This window comes from Eretmochelys imbricata, chromosome 5 (genome assembly GCF_965152235.1).
Source record: "Eretmochelys imbricata isolate rEreImb1 chromosome 5, rEreImb1.hap1, whole genome shotgun sequence".
In the NCBI taxonomy this organism is placed as follows: Eukaryota; Metazoa; Chordata; order Testudines; family Cheloniidae; genus Eretmochelys; species Eretmochelys imbricata.
Genome location: NC_135576.1, coordinates 113575737 through 113592025, shown reverse-complemented (window position 1 = coordinate 113592025; position 16289 = coordinate 113575737).

The following is a 16289-nucleotide window of genomic DNA, read 5'->3' as shown; positions in this document are numbered from 1 at the left end:
CAACATTTAGTCCTATATGGATAGATTACTATATCATCCCCCCATTTAATTGGAATCAGCTCACAGGGTAAGTGGAAGTAGAGGAGAAAGGTGGGGAAGGAATTCCCTTAAATACATAAGTTCCCAGTGTCTTTTACAAGGCTTGTTTTATTTTTCAATCACGTCTATTTCTGTTTGTTAAACAGTACCCATTCTGCATTAGTACTGGTTTAAAAATATCTTACGCTGGCTGCCATACACAAGTAGTATCACTGCTTTGCAAAATGGCTGCCAACTGCTGTAGACTCAGAACTGACATTTGCAAACACATTTCAAACACATTTCACAGAATATTTATACTGAGAAATGATTCTTACATTTTGAACTTTCACACTTGTGGGCTAAGATGAATGGGTGCGATTTCTCTGTTTCTACACATCAATGACCGAGACATTTGTCTTTGTTGCTTTAAGCATTCACTTCAGGCCTGAGCTTAAGCAGAGTATTAATAAAGTAACTACATAATGGAGACAAGAGTTTTAAGAATACAGTGCTTTAACAGTTAGAAATCTCTTCTGTGCTCAATATTAGCAGTGCCAGATTCAATGAAAAAAAACTATAAATTTAAAGGAAATCTTCAGAGCACCCAACTTCAACCATAATATTAAAGAAAGCAAAAGTCTTCCATATCGTGTGCTTATTTCTGGTGTTAAATAATCTAAGACATGCTGGGGAATGTAAAATATTAGAGTAATCCTAAAAAAAGGTCAGTTTAGATTTAAATGCTACAGCACACATGATAGGAAGTTAAAATGATCTGGTGGGAGTGTGTGCCTGGGCATACAAATGTAAAAAAGAAAGCAGACCATTATTTAGCACATGGCAAAAAGTACAGCTACTCACATAAGAAGCAACTCTTTACAAGCTCAGGAAAATAACTCCTGGAATGAGTGCATTGGGGTTCACACATCTGAGAGAACAGCACATAAAACGAAACATGAACAGGAATTTAAAAAGAACAGCATTAATTAACTGGGTAAGAGACATTTTCAAGTTTCAGACCATCAAACGGACTTCATTTTGTGCCAGTGCTGCAAATTACCTGAGAGACTTATCTGCTGAAGACAGACCTAATCGGAACAAATGGCAAAAGCTCTTGGGGCTTCAAAAGCCGATATGCAAAGATGGCTGGGATTCAAATGGTAGCCACTACTGAGTGTACTGCAAGAGGCTTTCAAAATACAAATTAACCCATTTACTATGTTTTAGATAATCAAAATAGCATGTTTTGCCTTTTATAGACTTCCCCATGCTTTCCAAAACCCTGCCTTAAAATCTACTGGCAGATTAAAATAAGAGTCACTCCAAGTGCCCACAAACATTTTAGAAAATTACAGCTCTGCCTTTTTCTCCCATGTAACTTAGTTATTATCCCTTAAATGATATTTTCCAAGTTAGCCAGAACTCCAAAAGAATACACAGTAGTCCTAAATAGGATTAGATATGCAGTGGTATCTCTTCCAGACAGATTTTATAAACTGGACCTGTTCTGGATGCTGCTTACCTCCATCACTCTCAAAAGTTTGCTCTTCTTTCTGTGGAGACACTAACTCCAATTAAGTCTACATGTAAATGTTTTAGAAAAGAATAAAAACAAGTGCTTAAAACTAATTGACTAGAATTCAAAGCTGAAAATTTGCTTCTGGTATGCTGCTATTTTCAGGGGTTGGACCATGAATCAAAGAAATGAATGTGTTTAATGTCCTGCCAATGCTAGAAATACATGCAAAAATAAACAAAAAAAACCCCCAAATATACAGGGACTTGGAGTTACTTTAGGGATGAATTTATCTCAGTGTATCTTCACCAAGATGATGCCTTTCTAGTTTCTTGAAAGCAAAAGGGTTATAGGTTCAAGCTCCATACTAGAAAGTAGAGTTCTGTTGATACGTTAGTGTGGTCCTAGGGGGTGAGGATGGACTGTTACTGTTACCATCCTTTGCACTACATGTTAAATCAAGATCCTTTGGAATTTTGGGAAAAGAGTAAGAAATAATCCTCATGTCCTTGCAAACCATAGCAAGACACAAGTGTGCACCCTCCACTTAAATTGCAATCAGGCCAAGCAAAAACTGCAGACATTGTGGGATGGCACGATCCTTGAGGGCTATGAACATCCAGTGTGCCTGAGGGTCACATGAGACCAAACGCAGGCATTCAAAGGACACATCAAGAAGCTGAAAAAGAAAATGAACTCCAGGAATTGAGTATTTCAAAAACTGGCCAACACAAAATGGGGAGCTGACCCCAAAACACTCCGAGCAAGCAATCATGCCCTGTTTTACTCAGTTGCAGAGTATTGTTCCCTTGAATGGTCATACCCAAACTAGGCACAGAAAATTAATACTGAACTCAACCAATCCAGTAGATCAAACTGACTCCCATGCTGTCTTTATACTGCCTAGCAGGGATAGCACCACATTCAGTGAGGTGGGATGCCTTCAGTAGAAAGGAGACACCAAAAACAGGTTCATGATCCAGGACACCTATTATATAGACACATTCCAACACCCAAGAGGCTGACTTCCAGAAAGAGCTCTGCCTTTGAAAATTCCTTACCCCGAAATACCACTGTGGAAAGCTACAGGATAACAAAATGGCAGGAAATGCCGACGATCTTGGAGAAACTGGTTCTCTCAGAACAACATTTCTCCACCACCACCACCTCCCCAGGCACTGTCTACGAACAAAGACACTGGTGTAGCCTAAATCGCATGAAAGCTGGGGTGGCAAAGACTGATGACAATATGACCAAGTGGAAGCTGGAGGAATGACCCCCAAATGTAAATGTGGAGAGCCTAGGCAAATACTTGAACACTGCCTGATGCAGTGCACCCATCAACATCCTGTACTCTGGAGCACAAGTGCTGACTTTCCAATCTCCCGGGGGGGGGGGGTGCTCGACCCCTGGTTCTGCCCCAGACCCTTCCCCCCACATACTCCACCATTTCCCCAAGTCCCCACTGCCACCCCACCTCTCCCCGCCCCCCCCCCGCCTCATTCCACCTCCTCCCCTGAGCGCTCCATGTCCTAACTCCTTTGCCTTCCCCTCCCAGAGCCTCTTGCATGCTACGAAACAGCTGATTGTGGCAGGCGGGAGGCACAGGGAAGGAGGGAGGGAAGGGGAGCTGATAAGGGGCTGCCGGTGGGTGCTCAGCACCCTCCATTTATTCCCCGTGGGTGCTCTGGGGATGGAGCACCCACGGAGTCAGCGCCTATGCTCTGGAGGAACTATTTGCGATAAGTGATAACTCCAGATCTTGGCTGTGGTTTTGGTGCAACAAACTATGATGACGATAAGTCTGCATTGCCCTTCCGAGGGTAGGGCCGCACAGCAGCTGGGAAGTGTAATTACCAGCTCCGGTAGACATGTACACGCTAGCTCTATTTGAACTAGCACCTAAATATAGCAATGTGGCTGTGGCAGCTCACGATGAAGCCACACCCAGGAGGTTGGGCAGGATTGTACTTGGGTAGCTAGCCCAAGGCACCGCCCACGCAACCATAGCCCCACTGCTATATTTAGGTGTTAGTTCGTATAGAGCAAGTGATTCTACATCTACCTGAGCTGGGCATTACTCCTCCCAGCTGTTGTGTAGATAGGGCCTGATCCAATGCCACTGATGTGAAAGGGAGCCTTTCCATGGACTAAATGGGCATTGTGTCAAGCTCATAAAGAATTTTGAATATCCAAATCTATTACTGAACTTTAAAAGGTTACTCTGGTTATTTACTTATCACCAGCAATGACTTTTTAAATAGTGAACGTGGAGGGGCATGATTCACACTAGCATTTGATTCTTTAGTGATTTTATAAGGCTGTAAATATTAGGGGTATGTATTAATTGGGCCAGGCAAAGCTAGAAAGACATGGGCAATATTCCTCTAACTCTGTCTGGTCTAAAACTAAGCCCAAACCTATATGAAATGACGTTAAAAACACCATGCCCTGCCTACACTAATAGGGACCCACAGTTACTACCACTAGTTCCCCAAAAGAATGAGTGCAGACAGCGCCAGCTCTCCCGCAGAACGGAAACTATCTTTCAGTCCTAAGTGAGGAACTACTACCCCAGCCCCATAACAGGAAAATAAGTAACACATTTTGGGATTCTTCTGGGTACAATGTGCTCCGTTTTGGCCAAGATGAAATATTGTGCTTTAATATCTAATATGTGATTAATAGTCAAGGGCTCAACACGCTGCATGTGTACCAGGGTAGTGTTTATGACCCAATAAGCCATAGCAGAGTGTGCATTAGTTGGGTATGGGGGTATGACCGAATCATGCCCTGAAGGTACGTCTACACTGGAATAAAAGAGCCACAGCGCAGTCACAAATGGCCTAGGTCAGCTGACTCAGGCTTGCAGGGCTCAGGCTGTGGAGCTAACCATTGCTGTGTAGTCATTTGGGCTTTGGCTGGAGCCTGGGCTCTGGAACCGCCTCCCCATCGTGGGGGTCCCAGAGCGCGGGCTCCAACTCGAGCCCGAGTGTCTACACAGCTGTTTTACAGCCCCTCAGCACGAGTCCCATGAGCCTGAGTCAGCTGACCAGGGCCACCCAGAGGTGTGTAGATGTGTGTTTGTTAATTGCTGTATAGATGTAATCGAAGTGTCCACAGCACTACAAATTAATAGGTCTTTCCTATTTCTAACTTCTCTGGTCCATGAGAAGCTTAAGATTGTTATTAATAATTAACCATTACTAACCCTTCCTGTTTAACCGCTTACATTTTAAGAGCTACAAATTGCATTTATCTTATCTGTCCCATATGTTAGGCACTTCTGAGATTTTATTACGAGCTCTTGGTTTAGCAAGTTCCCATGGGCATACTGCTCAACAGTATTTCATGACTAGGGGGATTGTCCTTTGCTTTGACCCAACTTTATTTCTATCCCCCAAACATACCTAATATTATCTCAGCTTTTTTGTGCATGCTCCATAGTCAGCTGGCATAAACAGGTGCACCTCTCACTGAAGGCCACAGTTCTATGTATATGGATCCTCCTGGATTCCTCTGTTTACCAAACCCCACCACCAAAAATCCCCAAGTGATTTTGTGAAACCTCACACTTCTCCACATTTTCATATCATTAGTTAAAATATTTTCTCCTCCTTCAAATACCTACTTAAGGCTCATTGCTGTCATGATGGCTACAGAATGCTACAAATTGAGAACAGTTAGGCAGATGGTGAGCTAAATTATATGCACAGCTACTATCTACAAAGACATGATAGAATTATTATTAATGCTTTATCTTCCCTCCTGCCCCATCCTCACCCCTTTGTTTCATCTGTCTATTGTGTCTCGTCACTGGCTAAGACTGTACGCTCTTTGGGGCAGCAACTTCCTTTTTACTGCATATGTGAACAGAGCCTAGCATAACAATCTCTCATTGCGGCTTCCAGGTGCTAGTATAATGCAATTAATCCATAATAATAATTAATCATAAGTAAATGGAGATTTACCATACAGCATGGTTTATAGTAGTAACGGAGCATGATGAATTGCAATGGACACTCAGACACACATTCAGAGGCTGATAAAGAGAGACAAGGCAAGAGTAATTATTCTATTGGCACCACAACTTTTTGCAGTGAATCTCCAATAGACAGGGTAACACAGAGACAGGCTCGTGTATAATGCACCGGATATGATCAATTACTGTGTATGGTAAGATTGACCCTGTTTTTCCCCCTTCCTGGTTTTCAATCTGTGTATTACAGACAATGTGTAATATGGAGAGTGTAACAAAACTAACGGTACCAGCTCCTGCCACGAAGACTGGCACAATAATTAGAAGGCCCACACAAGGTTTGTTTTTCTTTCTTTCTTATAATGAATCAGCAAAGGTCAACAGAGCTTTTGTTGAAATAACAGGTTTATAACTCAAAATCCCTTTACAGCAAAGATACAAACCTGAATTGTTAGACAAGCCAGTCAGCTATTCCAGATTCCAGTAACAAATCCAAATAAGCAGCTCTTGCTTAGGTGTTCAGGAAGCACATAAACTCGTCAAATCTTCAGACTTACAGTAAGCCACACACATCAGCCAGAACTCCAAATTAATGTCACCGCAAATGCAGCATTCAAAACAGCATATTTCAAGATCCTGTTCTTGACTAGGCTGTACAACAACAGTGCTACAGATTAGAGAGCTAGCACTAAAAGCCCGAGGCTCTTTAGTGTCAAGAACTATGGTTTGAGTCTCCTTATTGCTTTGCGGAATGGGGATAACAAGTAGGTATGAGGAGTAAAATGGCTAATCTTGACTGCACCTGGCAAAAATAATGGGTTGTTGTTGGCTACTGTAAAAGAAAAAAGGATGAAAGGAAAAACACTGCACGAGGAATTTATGCTGAACTGATTAAAATATTAGTAGGTCTATGCAATGTGTTCACCTGGTATCCTAAAGCAGAGGGGGTTCAAATTCTATGCCAAAACTTTAAGCAATTAGTCCACATTTGTTAAAATTCCTGGACCTGTGCTGCTCTGTCTAGGTATACATATATCTCCACAACACTAAGGTGCAATCTTTTCCACCAGAAGTGGCTCTGCTAGCAACCTCCCCTCATGCCGCAAGTGTGTCTACCCCAAAGGTATGCCACACCTTTCTTATATTCAGGGATCTGATAGGTGTCCACCCTCTGGAGAAGTGTCTTTATTTCTCTCCCAGGCCCCTTTTCTGTGCCAAAGCTCAAAATACGTTAATTATGCAGGATCTGGTTGCAACTCCATAGTAAAGGCTGAGTCTTGCATGTAAGTCATGTATTTGTTGTCATTTACAGAGACTAGAGTGTGTCCTCCCCAAATGAAATGTGCTTACTCGTTGATTTTTTTAATGAATTTTATGATAATTTAGTATTTGATCCCTTAATTAGAGTTAAAATTATTTTTAAAATGGAACCTTTAAGAAATATAGCACATAATGTCACACCGTTCTTGGTCCCAAATCAACTTAATAATGGGATAGCCTTCAAAACTTCCATATAGTGATGATTAATTGAAATCTTGTTCATACTGAAGACTTTAGGTTGTAATTAGGTTAAATTATTAATGCTTGTTATATCTAATTATTATTACAGACTAATAGACAAGATCAGGTCAATAGCTCGGATCATTGTTAAGTGGGGCTTGTAGTGATGCCATGAAATAACTATATGACCGATTAAGGAATTTTAATGTTTGCGGTTGCAGGTTAGACTGGAAAGATTTTTAATGAGCAATTCATTTTTCTACCTCCCCTCGCCCCTCCCCCCATCATGACAGGGAAGGGCTGAGATTGGGTGCCTTAAATGTGCATGTCCAGAGCTTCAAGTGTTACTTTTAAGTTTAACTTAACTCTGAATTCCCTGGGTTTGTGCTTGTTTTGAGGATAATTGCAACATCCCTGTAATGTGTTTTACCCTTAAATTACTGACATATTTTTCCTGGATAGTAGAACTGATAAAAAATTAGAGCTTCTGCCTTCCAGGAATTCCAATACGTTGACATTTGTTTTTGTCCCTATTTTGGATGAAAAATTGAACTGTTGAGCCCCCCGGCTGAGATCATCGTGAATCCTGGGGGATGGCATGCAGCTAGAGAGGAGGTCCCATAGGACAGAATGGGGGCAGGAGGGACCATGGAACTACAACTTTCAAGAGGCACTGTGGCTACTCAGAGGAAGGAAGACGCTCCCAAACAAAACATTTCTATTCAGGCTGAGTAAACAGAATGTTTTGTTGTCATTTTCTCAGTGGAAATTTCAGCTGAAATCTTTCCCCACAGATAATTTAGATTTTGGCAAAGTCTGATCACGAGCACATTATTATTATTTATTATTTAATACTGTTTATTTAATATTTGTATTATGGCCCCAATCAGGAATCAGGATCTCATTGTGGAAGGCACGGTCACACATATATAGCAAAAAGGCAGTCCCAAAGAGCTTACTGATGATGAGATACCTATTGCAATATCATTTGAGATGCTCTGCATCACTTACCTATGGATTTCCCTCTTGTGAGGAATATGACTAACATGGTTAAAACTTTTGAACTGTAGTATTCTCTATCTCTTTCTCCGACAGTGGGACTTTTCCTCCTTCCTAATTGCCTTGACTAGGTCACTTGATTCTTTTTTTTCAGTTTGTCTTTATTACAGTGTCAATAGCACACCCTGAACTGGAAAAGTGTAGAAAATAAAGTGATTATTCTTGGATCTGTCCCTTGCCTGTAGAACTCTTATTATTGGCCTGATTTGTTATTATAGCTAATTGTATTACTACTTAGGCTTGCTAATACAGCACAAAAGCAAAACGAAGTGCTAGTAATAAAAAGCTTTTAGAGGCAATATTTAAGCAATAATGACCTCTGAATCATGCATTTCCTGGCAGCTAATGACTAGCTGGATGAGTAGAGGGTCTGATATAAAGCTCAGGGCTCTTAACCCAACCAGCCATTAGCTGCCAGGAAATGTCTGACCTGGAGATCACTAATGCTATTATAAATCATCAAATCCTAAAGAAAAACTAATTATCTTCTTGTGTGTTAGAAAGCTAAAAGTTGAACTGCAAGTTGCCATGGATTTGATGTTCTGTTTCCAGTACTTGCCTTCGCTCAGCTGTTAATCACGAGGATAGTTACCAATAGGAGATCAAGACTCATAATTCCATCGGGTTTAGAATTGTTCTTTGGCTATGATTTTTCACCCACATATCTGAATCAAATATAAATCTCTTCTTCCATTCACCACTCTACATCTTAATAAGAGTAAGGACTACAAGAACAAGAAGAGTGTATCCTCCTGCATCACACAACTTCTAACTAAGGGGATCTGGGAAGAAACGTTCTTGTACCTTCTGCTGAAGCATCTGTTACTGGCCATTGCCACAGACAGAATACTGGACTAGAATGGACACTGGTCTGATCCAGTATGGTAATTCCTGTGTTCCTAGAATGGAGACTGGGAGTCTGTTTCACATTTTAAAGAATCTAGTGCTTAAATTTTTTTCCTAATATTCATCTTAAAATTTCCTTTGCTCAATGTCCCCACATTACTCCTAACTTCACATTCTAAATTATTCTTTTCCTGCCTTCAAATATTTTCCATGATATTCCAAGTGCACCTGAGTTTGCTCCTGAAATGCACCTTGTGAGTTTTGCTTCACTGCTCTTTAGAGCAAAATTGTCCATTGAAGACCTATCCTGCCCACCTTCCACCCCATCCATTTACCTTTTCTCCTTTCTCTTTGTGAATGCTGTGACAGATATTGCAAACCCATGCAGTGTCTTTGGGAGGTTATTTTATTAAATATATGAATGGTTTATGAATGATTGTGTTCTACTCCATGGGGGATGGATACCACAGCTCCCCCAGAAACTAAAAATAGTGGGTGGTGATTAAAGTGAGTCACCAAGACTAAACAACTCCAGAGAGGTACTACGCCCTGAAATGGTTTGCATAGATTGGTTCAAGATGGGCTTTCCAGAGACTAGGATACAAAGGTCTTTTGGTATAAAAGGAGAGTTTGAACTGACACAGGGCCTTCTTTCTGATCCAGCAAATGGACAGGACCTTCTGTCCACAATGAGCCTCAACCCTTGCAGGACAGTTAAAAAGATTTTGGCCTACTATGGCCAAAAGGCTGATAGGTGACCTCTGATAAGCATGCATATAGGAACTTTTATAATTTTCTCTGTTTTCTCTGTAGTACGTTTACTTTAAGAATAAACATGCTTGCTTAGAAAGAGATGTGTGATAACCTGTAACTGCTGGCAATACATTGTTCATAGATCTCAGAGAGAAAGCAAAGAGCAGGCACTGAGCTTTAGCCAGACTGGCTTTCTAGGGATTTCACAGTCTAAGGCAGATGCTGTGCAGCCTTAAAATCCCCAGTCAGAAGGGAATGGGCCACAAGTCCAAAGACAGGTGGTGACTCGATACCTGAGACCTGACTGGAAACCACTGGAGTGGATCATGGAGGGGAGAATACAGATGCAGTTACCCTGAAACTGTAACAAACACCTCGCAGCCTTTTTATAGCAGTCTTGGAAGTCTTTGGGCCAGAGCTTTGGCCATGTTGTTACAATAAAGATAGGATTGTATGTGGATTGGAACCATTTTATGGCAGGGAGAGAGCTATAACTGTCACCCACATAATGGAAATGGAATGTAGTTTGAATAAAAAAGTATTCCATTTGGAAAACACTGCCGTTTTCCCTAGTGAAATGACTCTGGGCATGATGATAGGTCAGCTGTGTGCCTCATTCCTGGAGTACTTGCTGCATATTACAGCTTATTGCAGTTTTTTACTGCTAAAAACAAACAAAAGAACAGCCTGCCTGATCAGCTTCAGTGTGAAGTTTTATGTACCCTCATTCTCTCAATATTTTCCAAAGGTTTTATGTTTATATATTTTACCCATGTGAGCGCAAAGCTCTTTCCTGGGTAAATGCTTTTTGTGATTGGTACATCCTTATTGATTTACAATCCAAGAGGAAATAGAAAATTAATAAATCACAGAAAAATGCAAGAGCAGTTACACTCCGAAAGCAGCATGTGCTTACTTAGGGTAGGTTTAGCAAACCTGAAGCAAACTGAGGAAGCAGCACTCGGAGACACAGGGCCAGAGCACTAGAAAACATCAAGCTTATAATAACTCCAATTGTATCCGTTTGTCAGTTGACTCTGTGCCCTCCCCACAGCTACTCCAGTGATATTCAAGCTTGTCAGCCCTGGAACCAAACATATTATTTTAAAAATGTCCTGGGGCCACAATCAATACTTTAGGACATATTCTTTGCCCTGTTTCTGCTACCTTAGCACCACTCACATGTTGCAAAAAACCCCAGAAACCATCCCTACATCCCCTGCTTGATTACCTCTGCATGGGGGAGTTCTCAGAAGACACAGAGACAGCTCCTAGGCCTCCTTCCCTACAGCACAAGGGGTATATTTGGAGATGAGCATGGCTGGGGTATTCTGGAACTGCCCTGGCTGCCTGATTAGTCCAGCCTCTGCACCAGAGGAAAGAGAAGGAACTTAATTAGCTGATTTAGGTGGGGATTGGTTGATTTAGTTGGAGATTGGTCCTGCTTTGAGCAGGGTGTTGGACTAGATGACCTCCTGAGGTCCCCTCCAACCCTGATATTCTGTGATTCTATGACCCTTAGGAGGGGGAAGTGGGACTGCAGCATCTTTCAAGAAGTGGAAGTGGAAGGGGAGGCAGTGCTCCCAAATGACTGTTATTGGGGTTAATGCTAGTGCTGAGAGGAGCTTTTCCACAAAACCAAATGGATAAGAGAGGAGACTGTTTGGGGAGCCCTTTAGGGCTGAGGCTCTGAGGTAAGAGCCAGGAAATATTGCTACGGGGAATTACTGGTGCAGGAGACTGGTTTGTGGAAGGGGCAGCTATGCTTGCACAGACTTTGAAGTAAGAGTTGGTAAGGGGTGGGATTGTGTTTGATAAGAAGGTTCAGTTAAAGAAACGACCAAAGCTGAAGACAGCTTCCCTGGATTCCTTGAGAAAGCACAGACAAGGGTTACCCCAGGGAGTGAGCTGACCCAGCAGAATAAAGCATCCTCTGGTAGGAGAAGCATGCTATAAAATAGGTTTGATGTATTACACAGAGGTTATAAGAATTCAAATCATTTGCTAATAGCAATATGGATCTATATTTTCTTTATGCAGAAATGGTCTCTGTTCTTCCCACACTCCTTGCTAGAAATGCTTGATACCTTCCTCTGCTGAGTTTCCATGCAGTCCTGGAGAAGAGAATTAAAAAATAATGTAATCTGGGAGACAATTAAGACTCAGCATTAAGGTAAAAGAAAAGGCACGTTTATTAGCTACATTGGGTATTCCTGGATATCTACCTGAAACTAAACTCTGAAAGTGCCTTTTCCTTCCATGCACTAATCTAAGATGTATTCTTACAGGTCTGTCTGCTTTGATTGCTCTAAACTCTGAGCAGAAACTTGGAATGTGACCTTCCAGCAGATTGTAATATATAGGCAGAGTTTAAAGAGATCTCAAAGAAGTGTTGAGAATGTCACTGCACAGTCACGGAACTTCATTCGTTGATAACATATTTGACATCTTTTTAAAGTATATAAGTTGTATTAGCACATACTATTGCCCCTGTGAAGGAGAGTGGAGGTCTGTTATATCTCTAGATGGTAAAGCAGACACCAAAGTAATATGGGCTAAATCGGTAGGAACACATTCTGAGTGCATCTCTCTGCTTCCAGACCAGACAGATAGAGGCCCAGAGCAGCAACTCAGCATAGTTAGACATGGAAGTATTGCCAAACCCAAGAATTCACAAATCAGAAGATGAACCAAAATTAACCCATAATTCCAATCTGAAATCCACACAGAAACCCATGTCAGGACATGCATCCCTGCGTTGTATGTGTATACTACTGCATTATTGCTGGTAATATCATACCCAGAAAAGAGCTGGCTTATCCTGGTTGTGGGAATATTTGATACTGAATGCCAAATACCAAGCACTGCTTCAGGTTTAGCCACATCTTTGCCTCTTCACCAACAACTCGGGGGGCAGAACTGGGGGGCAGTAGAGGCTAGAGCTGCACAATGGAAATATTATACGGGCTCTGCCATTGCATCAGCCTGCACACACACACTGCGGGGCAGGGGGGGTGTTAATAGAGGTGAGAGTGGGTACTTGTAAAGGCTGGAGTGGCCACCATGGCACCAAGGATCAGGCTGGGGAGCAGGTACCAACCGCCAAGATCCCCCTTCCAGCCTGGAGCCGGCTCTTCCCCATACTGAATGTCAGTAGTACCCCTCACTCCCCTTCTATACCTCCACCCCGCCTCGTCACAATGAGCTTCTGCCCACCCCACCCCCAGAGCAACTGGCCTTCCTCAGACCCATCTCCAAACTCCTGAAACCTGTCTTACGTTAAACATGGTAAATAGATTCGTTCTTTAGCATTCCACCAGTGAAGTGTTGCAGTTAGCAAAGGTGCAGACATCTTTTTAGATCTTTGACAACTTGGCTAATGAGCCAGTGCACGAGGACTTGTCTACAGGAACGGCCAGGTCATGAAACACTGAGATGGGAATCTTCTCTGCTCTAGCCTGCAGCACTGACACACAGTAAGAGCTTGTTCATGCACTTTGATCTACTCCTCTTTGAAATGGGACTGGATGAACGTGGATTAATGAACTGTTAATGTGCATCTGCAGGGTCCACATGTACAGTTAGTCCATGGCAGTTTATTGAGTTGGTCAAGAAGGTGAATGATTGACAGACATATGGGATAGGTTTAAACTCAAGGTACAACTTTTATGTATTATATTGTGGGCCGGGGCACTATAGTGCCACCCCCAACTCTCAAGTGCCAGGCACTTAATTGTGTGTTACCGGGCTTTCACCACAAAGCAACAGCAGCTTTGGAGGGACCCTCCCAGGTCTACCCCATGAACTCCGCTCACCTGTGAAACTGCTTCTCTCTTCATCCCCTGCATATAAGGGGGACTTGTGACGGGGGCCACAAGGCTGGGTGGAGGGAAAGACTTCAAGATCCAACCATGCAATTCCAGGTCCCATTTTACTTCTGGGAGCTGGCCCTTTTAACCCTTCCATGCCCTGGGAGCACCAGCGATTGGCATGGATGCACCTCACACTCACCATACCTGCTACCCATCTCCTGCCTGACCAATCCCTAATGTCACAGAGCCAAATGTTAGTCCCAGCATCTGACAGATGACTGCCATCCTCCCTAAAGAGTGCAGGGCCATTGTGTCAGCTGTCACTATGTGTTATCGCTACTATCTTCCCACACCCCCACTCTCAAAATTATCCTGTCTACTGCACGGTTCCTATTTCTTTTCTTGTCCAGTCAACAATAGCTGACTGAGTGCCCCCCCCTTACTCTGTGACAGAGGACAGGGGGCTGACCGTGCTGCCGCAATGCCAGTGACACTTGATCCCTACAGGCGCAAGGTTGTGGGAAGGCTGCGTGCCCATTGACTGTTACTGATCTATTATTTTAGTGTGTCAGCGGAAACTGACATTTACAACTTACCTATCCAGCAAAACAAAAATGTGCACTTCTGTCTTTCAGATGCACACAGACTGACTTGCAGCTCTGCAGAAACACTCCAAAGGGGAGAGAGGTATGAGCCGTCAGCTAGACTAGGGAAGACGATTCGTAATCTGGGGGAGGAAAAACATAGGGCAAAATTGCTTGTGATTCTTTTAAGCAACAATCATTCAAGCCAATAAGAGAATGTCCCACAGTAGATAAAACTCCCTCACCAATAACCCACAGTGTCACATGCTTTAAGAACACTACTGATAATTTCTTAATGATTCCTAATTTAGATAGGAAACTGTTCCTTCAAAAATTTGCTAACACTGTCCCCATTTTATATTCCAATGTAATTTATTACCTATTCTGCTAACTCCTTTTAGACATGGGGAGAAGCCACTCAATTCAGATCAAAAAGAATATTTTTCACACACAAATTCATAAGACTTAAACGTCAAGTCTTGTACAAAATCATTTCTTTGAACATGATGTTCTTTACTTATTTTGGCTTAGTATAAAGGGCTGGAACTGACTCCTGTTGATTTGAGATAGTTACTTTTGATCACTGTTGCTTAAATTGCAATGATGCTTTTCTCTAGTTCCAACTCCAAGGACACTAGCCTGCTCCTTGCATGGAATGACAGATTGTGTTGTTGTTTTTTTAAATCACAAATGCAGGACATCAATACCTGATAAAACAGCAGGGTCTGCTTAGTGCAGAGGGTGAATGAACTAGCTTTACACCTCATGGCAAGCTTCAATCACAAATGAAATGAGTTTGGTAATTTCAGCCAGTTTCAAATGGCTGTTTGTCCAACTGAAAAGACACAACATATTTCAGCACATGTGGTCTAAGATTATTCGTATTTACTTATGTTTATATTGTGGTGCCACAAAAAGGCATCAGCCAGAACTCCACTGTGCTGAGTGCTAAACAATTGTATAATTAATGATAGTCCCTGCTCCAAACAGCTTGCAACCTAAAAAAAAAATAGAAGAGTCTTTGGCCTGGGATAGACTAGATGTAGCAAGTGGTGAGGATCATAGCCAGCGCTGTAGGTTATTTTACACAGCTCTAAGCCTGGCTTTAAGTGCCATTGGTTCCATTTCTTTCATGAGTACCCAAGTCAACCAAACATCAAAGGCGCTCATTGATTAGCAAATCCTGGGGATTAGCAAAAATTGTTTTCAATAATCTTTCTTTTGAATCGAACCCTCTTATGAGACAACAAAACACAGGGCCCCGTTATGGCCTCTGATGCATTCATGTAAGTCCAAGTGGAGTCCATGGGACCATGCCTGCTTGTTTGAGGGCAGAAATGAGCTCATGGGATCTTACATATCATGCATATGGCAAAGCTTGGTGTTTCTACTGGGGAGGAGGGAGAACCTAGTTTTAGATGCTGAAAATCCTTGCGTGCATAGCTTTATTTCTAGACCAAAAACCTTCATTTTGTTGGAGTTAAGGCTGAAAATATTTCCTTTCAGACATTGATAGAATGTTAGAAGCTTTAAAATTTGAGATGACTAGACAAACAGGAAACCACAGTTGAGGTTCTAAGCCCAACTTTATTATTAATTATTGATATTATTTATTTTTGTGAAGGCACCTACAAAGCCTAAGTCACATACCAGGACCCCATCATGCGAGGTGCTTTGCAAACTCGGAACACAAAGAGTTTATGGTTTAAACGTAAGACAAGAGTCAACAGGTGGATACAGATGAGGGAGTGCAAGGAATCAGTGGGACAACGGTTGGTCAGCACAATAGGCAATGGTCTCCACACACCAGTGGCCTAACATTGTCAGTTTGTTTTAGGCATCACAGTAAAGGGAAGTTTTAAGGTGGGATTTGAAGGAGAACAAAGATATAGCTTTTGTGGGTGTTTATAGGGAACGCCTCCCAGAGGTGTAAGGCAGCATGGAAACTTTAACTTTGCTACCATATCCCAGCCATTATTATACAATGAATCAAAATCAGACAGTTCTAGAAATGATACTTATACTTACAACTCATGACTTCAGTGAAATAATGCATTGAATGATCCCCTGGTCTGATTGTGTAATAGGATGACTTTAATAAGAATTGTGAGCAGTCATCATCTCATAGGATTGGGTCCATTAAGAGACATTAGCCCATATTAAGAAATCACACTGGTAGTTTACATGGCATAATTGCTAATATTGAATAGAATCTTTAG